General features: G+C 38.7%; 1 protein-coding gene across 2 annotated transcripts in view; it reads left to right on the top strand.

The window, feature by feature from the left end:
• Positions 1-10,000, top strand: part of CLVS1 (clavesin 1) — a 217,101-nt gene that overhangs the window by 156,544 nt on the left and 50,557 nt on the right. The gene's annotated exons all lie outside the window — the stretch shown is intronic.

Here is a 10,000-nt window from a genome sequence, read left to right as displayed (position 1 = left end):
AAAATGCAGAAATCACTGGTCTTCTGTGTCCTTCGCGCTGGGAGTTGGAGACTGCAGCTGTTCCTATTCGGCCATCTTGCTCCGCCCCCAACAAAATATTATTCTTGACTTAGTAGTTTGAGGCAACAGAGTGTAAACCAAAAAGGGACCAAGGCAGATCTCAGTCAATTCAGAGGTTTATTCTGCTCAGTTTGAGGATGTAGGTTGAGGAAAAAGAAACACAAGTCACAGTAGGATCTGTGTCCTGTGCTTTTTAGAAAGAGGGTTTTGAGGACTTCAGTGTTTAAAGAGGAAAGAGCGAGTAGGAGGAGAAAGAGAAAAAGAAAAGTGGGCAAGAGGGTAGGCAGTGAGGCCAGTGCTCACTCTCTCACCCAGGCTAGAGTGCAGTGGAACAGTCACAGTTCACCACAGCCTCAGTCTCCCAGGTTCAGGTGATCCTGTCACTTCAGCCTCTTGAGTAACTAGGACTACAGGCACCTGCCACCACACCTGGCTAATTTTTGTATTTTTTGTAGAGAAGGGGTTTCACCCTGTTGCTCAGGTTGGTCTCAAACTCCTGGGTCCAAGTGATCCGCCCACGTTGGCCTCCCAAAGTGTTAGGATAACAGGCTTGAGCCATTGGGCCAGACCAGTGGTTGCATTCTTGTAAGGCTTTTTATTAGTGCTCAGTGAATCTATATTTTACACATGAAAAAAGGAGGTGGAGAAGTCAATTATGCATTGTCTCAGGCTCTCAGTAAATCTACATTTTACATACAATAAAGTAAACGTGAAATTACAGCTACCTGTTTGTGAACAAAAGAAAGTCAGTTTTTGTTGTTGTTGCTTGTTTGCATGACTCAGTGCCCAAGCTTAACTTTCCCTTTGGCATGGTGAGTTTGGGAGTCCTGAGATTCTGTTCATTTCTTTCTCAAGAGAACTAAATAGATAATTATAACTCTGTTCGATAACTCCTCTGATGGAGATGCTTACACAGTGCCCTGGAGTGGACATACCAGGAGCATCTGACTCCATGGGCTTTAAGTAAGGTGGGCAAGCTGGGAGGATGTGTCCCCTGGACCAGTTTTGAAGGGCAAGTAGAAGTTGGAGATGGGATGAACCTGGCCAACATGGTGAAACCCCATCTGTACTACAAATACAAAAATTAGCCAGGTGTAGTGGCGAGTGCCTGTAGTCCTGGCTACTTGGGAGGCCAAGGCAGGAAAATTGCTTGAACCCAGGAGGTGGAAGTTGCAGTGAGCCAAGATTGTACCACTGCACTCCAGCCTGGGTAACAGAGCGAGACACTGTCTCAAAAAAATAAATAAAACACATCATTCATTTAATAAAAAAAGAAGTTGTAGGTGGGCTAGAGGAGGGGGCTTGCAGGCAAAGCAAGAGGCACGAAGCAGTCAGAGTTGGGAGAAGTCTGGTAGGAGCCTGGAGGGCTACTGTGTGGCTGCAGGACACAAAGCTGAAGTAAACAGAACTCAGATTATCAGGGCTTTTAATCTCTTCCAGGGAATTACAAGTTTTACCTAAAGTAAAGTGATGGAAAGTCACTGGAGGGTTTTCATCAAGGTCACCAGACCCAAATTTTAGGAACATTTCTTGGGAAGTACAGGGAGGTAAAGAGACCAGTAATGAAACTGGTATTGAAATTCAGACACAGAATTTAGGAGGCCACATCTAAAGTTGCATGTAAAGCAAAAGCATTTAAAAGACAGTAAAGGGAATGAACATGGCTTGAGAATAAACAATGAGCATCAACTATCAATGAAAAGAGTCACACTCTGTAAAATATTTGAAGAGATTTATTCTGAGCCAAATATGAATGACCGTGGCCTGTGACACAGCCCTCAGGAGGTCCTAAGAACATGTGTCCAAGGTGGTCGGGGTATAGCTTGGTTTTATATGTTTTAGGGAGGAGGCATGAGACATCAATCAAATATATCTAAGAAATACATTGATTTGGCTCAGAAAAGTGGGACAACTCAAAGAGGGAGGATTCCAGGCTATAAATTTGAACATTTTCTGGTTGGCGATTGGTCGAGTTTATCTGAAGACCTGGATTAATGAAAAGGATTGTTCGGGCTAAGATAAAGGATTGTGGGGACCAAGTTTTATTATGCAGAGGAATCTCTCAGATAGCAGACTTCACAGAGAGCACAGGTTGTAAACTGTTTCTTATCATAGGACCTAAAAGGGTGCCTGGCTCTTAGTTGATTATCTTCTGGGTCTAGAGAGAAAGGAAGGAAAACAAAGCGGGAAAGGGATTCTCTATAGACTGTGGATTTTTCCCACAAGAGACTTTGCAGGGCAATGTCAAGGTACGGCGAGGAAATATATTTTGGGTTTGAATAGTTTTTCCTTGACTCAATGTTATGACAGAGTCAGACTGAAAAGTAAGTCACAATATATATGGTCAAGTAAAACCTATCTGATGGGAATGTATGGTTTGTAGGGCATGACTCCCTAGACCCCTTAGGTAGGAATTTGGGCAAGATAAAAAATCAGAGCTCAGTCCTTAATATGAAATAACCCCACGAGAAAGTTGGTGGGAAGCAGAAGAGACAGAGACTTGAAATATGGATCTTAGGTTTAGCAATTGTGCAGCAGAGTGAGGCTCCAGGCCCTGAAAGGGAAAAACAATCAAAAGCTGCAGAAAATAAGGAGTCAGTCCACAGGAGTTATTCTTTTTTTTTTTACTTTAATTTTAGGAAGCACTTCTGCTTCCTTCTCTTTGGAGACTTGCATTCTTAAAATATTTTAGCCATTTGTAGTGAGTTAGAATTTTGTCTTTAAAAAATCTCCTTAGGGCCATAGTCAGTGTGATTTCATGAATATTTTCATTCTTTGGCACAATTTAATTCAATTCCATAAACATTTGAAATTCTATTACAAGGTAGGCAGTTACTAGAACATGGTTCTTCTATTAAGTTCATTTTAATGGTCCCAAGATTTAGGTGGCTTAAAAGGTGTAGCACATTAGTTAATTGTGAAATGATTGTGGTAGGAAAAAAAAAAAAAGCTTCACATACATATGTACTTTCTGATGCATCACCATATAGCATTTGTCATTTGCAATTCAGAGCAACACTGTGAAATAATTGAGGACTACTGTCTTGTACAGATAAAGATGTAAGGAATATAAAATAAAGGCAGAAAATTTTGTTTTTATTGATGTCATTTTACAGTCAATTTTTGAGGAGATCAAAACCATTAATAATTACTCAGGATTGGCAAGTTTTGTAAATTCTTGAATTCATTTTTCCCCTCATTGTAAGAGTAACAATTGCTCACTGTAGAAAAAAAAATTAGAAGATAAGGTCACCCTATTTGTAACACCCACAAATAAACACTATTAATATTTTAGTGTGTATTTTCAAGGTTTCAAATATTTTTACATGTTTTCACAAGTGTGTAATTATCTGCACATTTTGCAGCCTGCTTTCTCATATAATGTCAGCTCATAATTTAAACAGCCTACAAAATAGCCTGTACTAGAGCCCAGTCCACTTCCTGATTCAAGGACCTTATCCTTGAAAAAAGTCAGTCCTCTCACTTGCATAGTCAGTTATTTCCTCTCTAATGGGTCATTCCTACCAGCTAACAAATGCACTGCAATGTATCTCATCTTAAAGCAAAACAAAACAAGAACAAATTCTCTCTGAATACCACATGCTTCTTGAGTTTCTACCTTCCCTTTCACTGTAAAAGTCCTCAAAATATTTAGCTGCACTTGCCATCTTGTATTCTCTCTTTGGCACATTCCAGTCAGGCCTTTGCTCCAACTACATCACTGCAACTGCTCTTGTCAATGTCAATGACCATCACATGGCCATATTCTAAGGACACTTCTCAGCCTGCATCTTATTCAGCCTCTCAGGAGCATTCCACAATATTAATCACTATGTCCATTGCAAAAATCCTGAGATACTCTGAAAATGCTCCCTTCCCTTGGCCTCCAGTACACCACATTTGTTCCTCCATGAGTCACCACTCCTCAGGCATCTGTCCTGGATTCTTTTCATATTTCTGCCCTTAAAACACTAGCAAAGCCAAGGGCTCAGTCTTCAGATCTCCTCTCTTCTCTACGTCCACTAATTTCCTGGGAGATATCACCCAACTTAGGGCATTACATATCATCTACAAGCTAATAACTCCTGTAGGGGTGCAGGGAAAGCTTCCCTTCTGCCCTCTTTGAAGGTTGGCTGGAATGAACTGACAATAGATAGATTAATAGGAGAAAAGGCATACAAATTTACTAACATGCACCAGGGCCATATAAAATATGAGACTCAAAGAAAGGCCAGATGCTTGAGGTTTAAATACCCTCTTCACAGGTGGAAGGGAGATGGGGAAAACTTCACAGGGGTAGTAAATGATTTTCAGGGGAAATGAATGAGCCTAAAAACAGATAATAGTTTACAAAAGTTTATAAATGAATAGTAGGGAGGAGTCTATCAAGACAAGTTTAGACAAAATCATTAAATTCGTTTGTGGTACTGCTCCTTTTCCTTTGCAATAAGGTCATGCAGTTCACCAACACTTGTTGGCTCTTCCCAGGAGCATGGCTACACTGTCTGGGTGTGGTGACAACTTGTAATCCCTTCATTTGTAAATGATTATCTTTGGAAGTTGAATGGGATGAAAAAGTCACTGGAAAGGTGAGGGGTGGAACTGTACTGTGGACAAGAGTTATTTTATTATGCAAATAAAGTTTTCAGGTAATCTCTTGAAGCTACCTTCAGAAGAAACCACAAACAAATTTATTGACTTTGTCTAACTGTGTCTTAATAGAATCCTCCGTACTGTTTATTTTGCAGATAGGTTATTGGCAGCATTTAGTATGAAGAGCAGTGTATACTTAGCAATTAGGGGAGGAAATGTATGCAAATAGAAGACAATTTATAGCTGACTAAAATCTCCTACAGGATAAGGCAATTTATAAAAAGTACAATGCTTCCTAATAAGGCAGGACCAATATGGAGATATGCAAGTTCATTTTTTATACTTTCAGAGTGCTTACTAAGAATACATGTTCATTCTGTTCCAATAACAACTTTAACTTTCTTTAAATGACAACATTTTCAAATCATGGTTCTCTTGTCAAAGTCAAGTCAAACATGTGCAGCTGAAACAAGAATAGGAATTTTAACTTGGATTTGAGATGTATGTTTATGAAATATTTATTGCTTTGTTTGAATTGGTAGGCATATGCATCCTTAAAGTCTCACATGAAGATGGTCAACAGTTCAAATTTTACTGATATGTAGAATATAAATAAGCCAATAGTACAGAAATATAGTAGAGAAAATAAGACCTTGAACTGTAAGATCTGACAGGCATGGATTCAAATTCTACTCAGCCTTTGAATTGATGTGTGAACTTGGACAAGTTTTAAATTTAATTTAATTTTGTTTAATTTTAAGTTCTGGGGTACATGTGCAGGATGTGCAGGTTTGTTACATAGGTACATGTGTGCCATAGTGGTTTGCTGCACTTATCAGACCCATCACCTAGTATTAAGCCCAGCATGCATTAGCTCTTTTTCCGGATGCTCTCTGCTCACACCCCCAACCTCCCCTAACAGGCACCAATGTGTGTTGTTCCGCTCCCTGTTTCTATGTGTTCTCATTGTTCAGCTCCCACTTATAAGTGAGAACATGTAGTGTTTGGTTTCCCATTCCTGGGTTAGTTTGTTGAGGATAATGACTTCCACCTCTATCCATGTCCCTGCAAAGGACGTGATCTCATGCCTTTTTTAGGGCTGCATAATATTCCATCATGTATATGTACCACATTTTCTTTATCCAGTCTATCATTGATGGGCATTTGGGTTGATTCCATGTCTTTGCTATTGTGAATAGTGCTCCAGTGAGCATACATGTGCGTGTATCTTTATAATGGAATGATATCTATTCCTTTGGGTATATACGCAGTAATGGGATTACTGAGTCAAATGGTATTTCTGGTTCTAAATCTTTGAGAAATCACCACACTGTTTTCCACAATGGTTGAACTAATTTACATTCCCACCAACCGGGTAAAAGCGTTCCTATTTCTCTACAACCTCGCCAGCATCTGCTGTTTCTTGAATTTTTAATAATTGACATTCTGACTGACATGAGATGGTATTTGGACAAGTTTTTAATCATTCTAAGTAAGGTTATGTTTCCTTATCTGTAAAATGGGGATAATATAGATAATATAATATTGCAACCTTTATAATATTGTTAAGAGTGTTGCATGAGACAATATGTGTAAAAGTGCTTAACATAGTTCCTGATGCATACTAAGTGACCAGTAATTCTTAGCTACTAAATTATCTATACTGCTTTTAAGGTTTTTTCTTAAATTGTATCTGTTAAGACTTTAAAATGTTATTATACTTGCTTATTGCAAACTTCGTTACACACTAAAGATATTTGTGTAGTTCAAATTTACCACTTGCCAAAGATGTTGCTTTGAGTGACTTCCGTGTTCCTTCCATCATGCTTCCTTCTCCAAGAGACACCATGATCTTACGAGTTTAAGCACTAACTGACAGCTTGCATCATATGAAGCATACTGTCACTTCTGGCATCGATTTCCTCTGCAAATCAGCAATTCCAGCGATCTGAGTTTCTCCATGAACTGGCTTTTCAATAATGAGCAATCATCATCTGTTAACCACTTAGGGGCCCTCAGGGAAACTTGAATGAAGATGAAGTATTTTGTACTAACCATAATGTATTTGGTATTTAATAGTCAAACATAAACCCTTTTTAAGGTCACTGTGGTTAGAGAAGCTGGAAGTGATTTTTATGGCAAATTAAGTTTCCATTGCTTGAACTCAGTTTTGCTGATTCAGAATGCAGGTTGGGTGAATTTGCATTTCACTCCTTCCCTGCTCCCAGCTCTAATAGTGGTTTACCTCCTCACTCATCTCACCTGGGCAGCAATAGGATTGCCAAAACAAGGAAATGATACAATTATCCCATTTGAGCTCTATTAAGCAGAAAGTAAAAGAAGCAATTGAGATTATCTTGGTTTCTTCATACTAAAGGATTTCCTACCAGGAGTGAGGCAGATAACTGTAATCAGTATGTTCTTTAAATGTATAGTCGCATTGTCTGTAGCCTTAGCAGAAATTTGACAGGTTTGTACCATGAGATAATTTTTCATCTATCACTTCCCTCTCTCCTTTCACCCCTCCTTCTTTTGTGTTTTTTTTAAGTAGAGATTATCTATAAATTTATGATTAGAAAAAAATGGGACTAAGAAAAATGTAGGGACTCCTGGTAGCAGACCAACTCTTAAAGACTCTCAAACATAGTCAAATATATTTCTTCAACACCAATCTTTTCCTGGCTCTTTCACATAAGGCTTTTTTATCTGCCCTCTGCAGGACATTCAGCCTTCCCTTTGTCTTCATATCTGGTTATCTAAGCAATTTATTAGCTCTTCCCTAAGGAACTACCATAAATAACAGAATCTAAACTCTGCATCTTCTCTTTCCTTCAAATAAAGCATTGTGTCTCTCCATCTCTCTCACTGGCAGATGAACTAACTGAAGACAAGGAATGTGTCTTGTATATCCCTGCACCTCCTGCATTTCACTCACAAGAGCTCAATAACTGCTTGTTGAATTATTGAATACAGATAATATAATAAGAGAACCTCCATAATATTATCAAGAGTGTTACATGAGACAACACATGTAAAAATGCTTAGCACAGTTCCTGATGCATACTAAGTGTCCAGTAATTCTTAGCTATTAAATTATCTAAACTGCTTTTAAGGTTTTCTCTTAAATTGTATCTGTTAAGACTTTAAAATGTTATTATACTTGTTTGTTGCAAACTTCCTTACAGACTAAAGATATTTGTGTGGTTCAAATTTATCATTTGCCAGAGATGTTTGCTTCTAATGACTTTCATGTTCCTTCCGTCATTCTTCCTTCTCCAAGAGACACCATGTTCTTATTTGAATTGTTGAATATAAAAGGGACAATTAGGAAACATTGTTTAGGTTGCAGCCAGGAAAGCTTCCATGCTTGATCTGCTGATTTGGGCTAGTTTGGCAGATGCCAGTTTTGCTTAATATTGTTAGGAAAATTGCCAAAGAGTTAGAACTGTTCTAAGATCTGCTTAGAAAACTTTATCTTCTAGTATGCTCTGATATGAACCTGCAGAAAAAACCTAGACCCCTCCTAACCTCAAGGGAACACTGGGTTGGTACAGCTTCTTGGACATCAACAGTGGCTTCTAGGACATATACTCTAAGAAAATTCATTGCTTATTATGATATGGAGTGGTTGTCCAGTTTCCTTTCTAATGAGTGCATTCTCTTTTCTCTGTTTCTCACTTGTGTTAATATAACAAAAAGAGCATTTGGTGTGTAACTGCTATTGCATGAGCTCTTCATTTTATTGCAGATATGTGGATATGTGACTTCCTCACTAATGACTGTCACATGGTATAAGAGAAACCCATCATCATAAAATATAGCATTCTACTCTTTCACATCAACAAAACCCACTTATGCTGCTGAAAATGTTTTTAACCTGTCTGCTTCGATGTGGGAAAGGGATATCATTGGTAGAACATGCATGAACTGAATAGATAAAGCCTAACTTCGTGCTTTGTGCTTTTACCACCTGCAGATCTACATGCATGCAGGTATGTGACTGAAGGGCTGCCTCCACCCAAGCCCTGAAAGACAGTCTTCCCTTACACTAAAGAGAAGGAGACAGAAGATTTCAAAGTCAGCTCCTGTGTCATCTTCTCCCTTTTCTTCTCCACATTTATTTTTCAGAGGAATCTTAGTAGATAGAGGGAGTTCATGGTGTTTGCAACTTGGAGGGGTCTCATTTTAGTTTTCGCATAAGAGCAGTAAGAAGAGATAAGGACAGATGAGAGTTATCAAGGGCAGCCAATGTGAAAGAAGCTTCCTAAGCTTCCCAAGGCAAGGTGATATTGAGTTCACATATGTTTTGAACCTTGCTGTGAAGTACATTAGCCTGCAAGCATTACGAATCTTAGCAAATGGCGCTAGTAAGTGCTTCATTATCCAGCAGAAACTGGGCCAATGGCCACTAGTGACATCTGTATCTGATTTTTGAAGAGAGAGAGGGAATACTTTTGCCTATATTATGTTGCTCCTAAATTCTGATCAAACACAAAACAAGGCAGTTGAGTGATGCTTGCATAGTGCCAGTGTGAAAATGAAGTGCAAACGAAGTGCCCATTAAAAAATGAAGTGCATTTCTAATGGACTGCAAGAATCACTTAACACTGTCTGAGACTCCCAAGGAAAATCAAGAGATTCTAATAGAGAATGTACTGAAATGTGTCTTGTGCCTTGCAGTTTATCATGGCACTTTTTGGTTTCTTTTTTAACATCCCATGTAAGGCAGAAAAGACCATCCTTCTTTTGTATATCAAGGTACAGAACATTCCATCATTGCAAGGATGGCCCACATTACCCTTTTATAGCCACACTCACTTCCCTCAACCCCACCTACTCAGCCCCTGGCAATCACTAATCTGTTCTGTTTCTATAATTTCATCATTTCAATAATGATTTCAGCATTTCAATAACATCATATAAATGGAATCACAGAGTATGTAAGTTTGGGGGGATTTCCCTTTTCACTCAGCAAAATTCTCCAGAGATTCACCCAGGTTGTTGTAGATATCAACAGTTTGGTTTTTTTCATTGCTGAGCAGTGTTCCATGGTCTGGCTGTACCAGTTTGCTTAACCATTCTTTTACTGAAGGACATGTGAGTTGTTTCTACTTTTTATTGAAAATAGAGCTGCTGTGAACATCTTTGTAACAGTTTTTGTGTGAATATAAGTTTTTATTTCTCTGAAATAAATGCTCAGGAGTACAATTGCTGGGTCATATGGTCATTGCATGTTCTGTTTTCTAGAAAACTGCCATGTTATCTTCCAGAGTGGCTATACCATATTATACTTCCAGCATTGTATGAGCAATCCAGCTTGTCCACATCCTCACCAGCATTTGGAGGT

The sequence above is a fragment of the Colobus angolensis genome, unplaced genomic scaffold (genome assembly GCF_000951035.1).
Source record: "Colobus angolensis palliatus isolate OR3802 unplaced genomic scaffold, Cang.pa_1.0 Scaffold92, whole genome shotgun sequence".
Classification (NCBI taxonomy): Eukaryota; Metazoa; Chordata; class Mammalia; order Primates; family Cercopithecidae; genus Colobus; species Colobus angolensis.
This window is presented reverse-complemented; position numbering and strand designations above follow the sequence as displayed.